Raw genomic sequence first — 3557 nt, 5'->3', positions numbered from 1 at the left:
CTCGGGGTAGACCTGCTGTCCACGCCGGACTTAGGCTACGGCAGCCCAGGGCAAGGGGGTAGACCTGCTGTCCCCGCCGGACTTCGGCTACGGCAGCCCAGGGCAAGGGGTAGACCTGCTGTCCCCGCCGCATCCGGGGTAGACCTGGTGTCCAAGGCCCAGGGGTAGACCTGGTGTCCTAAGACCCGGGGTAGACCTGGTGTCCCCGGGCTCTGGGGTAGACCTGGTGTCCAAGGCCCCGGGGTAGACCTGGTGTCCCGGGCGGCGGGGTAGACCTGGTGTCCCAGGACCCGGGGTAGACCTGGTGTCCAAGTCCCCGGGGTAGACCTGGTGTCCCAGGCGGCGGGGTAGACCTGGTGTCCCAGGACCCGGGGTAGACCTGGTGTCCAAGTCCCCGGGGTAGACCTGGTGTCCCGGGCGGCGGGGTAGACCTGGTGTCCCAGGACCCGGGGTAGACCTGGTGTCCAAGTCCCCGGGGTAGACCTGGTGTCCCAGGGCCCGGGGTAGACCTGGTGTCCCGGGCGGCGGGGTAGACCTGGTGTCCCAGGGCCCGGGGTAGACCTGGTGTCCCGGGCGGCGGGGTAGACCTGGTGTCCCAGGACCCGGGGTAGACCTGGTGTCCCGCTGGCCCCGGGGTAGACCTGGTGTCCCAGGGCCCGGGGTAGACCTGGTGTCCCGGGCGGCGGGGTAGACCTGGTGTCCCAGGGCCCGGGGTAGACCTGGTGTCCCGGGCGGCGGGGTAGACCTGGTGTCCAAGTCCCCGGGGTAGACCTGGTGTCCAAGGCCCCGGGGTAGACCTGGTGTCCCGGGCGGCGGGGTAGACCTGGTGTCCCGGGACCCGGGGTAGACCTGGTGTCCCGGGCGGCGGGGTAGACCTGGTGTCCAAGTCCCCGGGGTAGACCTGGTGTCCCGGGCGGCGGGGTAGACCTGGTGTCCCAGGGCCCGGGGTAGACCTGGTGTCCTAATACCCTGGGTAGACCTGGTGTCCAAGGCCCCGGGGTAGACCTGTTGTCCCGGGCGGCGGGGTAGACCTGGTGTCCCAGGGCCCGGGGTAGACCTGGTGTCCCGGGCCCCGGGGTAGACCTGGTGTCCAAGGCCCCGGGGTAGACCTGGTGTCCCGGGCCCCGGGGTAGACCTGGTGTCCATGTCCCCGGGGTAGACCTGGTGTCCCGCCCGCCCCGGGGGATAGACCTGTTGTCCCGGGCGGCGGGGTAGACCTGGTGTCCCAGGGCCCGGGGTAGACCTGGTGTCCCGCTGGCCCCGGGGTAGACCTGGTGTCCCGCGCCGGCCCTAGCTCACGGCCGCCTAGCCCGTGGCTAGACCTGTGGTCCCTGGCCGGCCTTCCTCTACGGGTGCCTAGCAAGCGGGAAAGGTATGCAGACGGCGCCAGGGAGGCTGATGGGAGAGGCTGGGTGGGGCGCCCCCAACCGCCGACGGGCGTGGGCGGCTCCGACAGAGACGGCAAGGGCAGGGGTAAGGGCAGGGGGCGGTGGCGGGGACGGGGACGGGGCCAGGGCCAGGGAGTGAGGGCACGCGAGAGCGTGCATGCGGACGGGCAGCCAGGCAGGCGGGCGGGCGGGTGGGCGTGCCCCGCCGCCCGGCGGGGGGGCGGGGGCAGGTGGCGGGGGGCGGCGAGGGGGCGGTGTGGTGGCCTGAAGGGATGACCTTGGGGAGTGAGCGTGCGCACGGGGGGGGGGGGGGGTCGGTGGGTGTGGCGCTGTATCTGTGTCTGTGTGCGGACGAGGGCCAAGGGCCGGCGGCTTCGTGCCGGCCCCGGGCGCCTCGGCACCGAGCCCCCACGGCCCCCTGGACTGAGGTCGAGGGCGGAAGACCTCTGCGGACCGTGAAAGAACCCGCCCGAAAGTGGCCGCCTGTGTGCTGGCGGTGGTGCCGGCGGCGGCCGCCTCTACCGCTGGGCGGGGCGGGGCGAGCCGCATCGGGGCCAGGGGGGCCGGGCTGTGTAGGGTCTCAGGAGGGCGTGGGTGGGACGGGGCGGGGGCGGGGGCGCTGTTTCGCCAGTTCAGCGTGTCAGCAGGCAGACCACGGGGCACGGGTTGCCCGTCGGCTCGGCTGGGAGTGCTCTGGATACGAAAGGAGGAGAAATAAAATGTGCCAATGGTTATGGTCTGTTTGTTTTTTCCGGATGAGTTTCTCGTTCCAAGCGACTAGAGCGGCCATGAAGTAGGTATTAATCTGGAAAGCGGGGTGGGGTTCATTGCGCGGGACGGGGCCGATCGAGCCGTCTGGCTCCGGGGTGATATGAGGCTGTGAGCGTTGCCCGGCTCCGGGCTCGATGGGGAGGGTGAGGCACCAGGTCTACCCCGGGGCTGGCGGGACACCAGGTCTACCCCGGGCCCCGGGACACCAGGTCTACCCCGGGGCCTTGGACACCAGGTCTACCCCGGGCCCCGGGACACCAGGTCTACCCCGGGGCCTTGGACACCAGGTCTACCCCGGGCCCCGGGACACCAGGTCTACCCCGCCGCCCGGGACACCAGGTCTACCCCGGGGCCCGGGACAACAGGTCTACCCCGCCGCCCGGGACACCAGGTCTACCCCGGGGCCTTGGACACAAGGTCTACCCCGGGGCCGGCGGGACACCAGGTCTACCCCGGAGCCCGGGACACCAGGTCTACCCCGCCGCCCGGGACACCAGGTCTACCCCGGGCCGCGGGACACCAGGTCTACCCCGGTTATTAGGACACCAGGTCTACCCCGGGGCCCGGGACACCAGGTCTTCCCCGGATGCGGCGGGACACCAGGTCTACCCCGCCGCCCGGGACACCAGGTCTACCCCGGGGCCGGCGGGACACCAGGTCTACCCCGTGGCCGGGGACACCAGGTCTACCCCGCGGCCGGCGGGACACCAGGTCTACCCCGGATCCAGCGGGACACCAGGTCTACCCCGGATGCGGCGGGACACCAGGTCTACCCCGTGGCCGGGGACACCAGGTCTACCCCGGAGCCCGGGACACCAGGTCTACCCCGGATCCGGCGGGACACCAGGTCTACCCCGTGGCCGGGGACACCAGGTCTACCCCGGAGCCCGGGACACCAGGTCTACCCCGGGGCCGGCGGGACACCAGGTCTACCCCGTGGTCGGGGACACCAGGTCTACCCCGCCGCCCGGGACACCAGGTCTACCCCGGATCCGGCGGGACACCAGGTCTACCCCGTGGCCGGGGACACCAGGTCTACCCCGGGGCCGGCGGGACACCAGGTCTACCCCGGGTCCCGCGGGACACCAGGTCTACCCCGTGGCCGGGGACACCAGGTCTACCCCGGGGCCGGCGGGACACCAGGTCTACCCCGGAGCCCGGGACACCAGGTCTACCCCGGATCCGGCGGGACACCAGGTCTACCCCGGAGCCCGGGACACCAGGTCTACCCCGGGGCCGGCGGGACACCAGGTCTACCCCGTGGCCGGGGACACCAGGTCTACCCCGGGGCCGGCGGGACACCAGGTCTACCCCGGATCCCGCGGGACACCAGGTCTACCCCGTGGCCGGGGACACCAGGTCTACCCCGGGGCCGGCGGGACACCAGGTCTACCCCGG

The sequence above is a fragment of the Melospiza georgiana genome, chromosome 30 (assembly GCF_028018845.1).
Source record: "Melospiza georgiana isolate bMelGeo1 chromosome 30, bMelGeo1.pri, whole genome shotgun sequence".
Taxonomy (NCBI): Eukaryota; Metazoa; Chordata; class Aves; order Passeriformes; family Passerellidae; genus Melospiza; species Melospiza georgiana.
The sequence above is the reverse complement of the archived record's forward strand: the minus strand, read 5'-3'. Positions refer to the sequence as shown.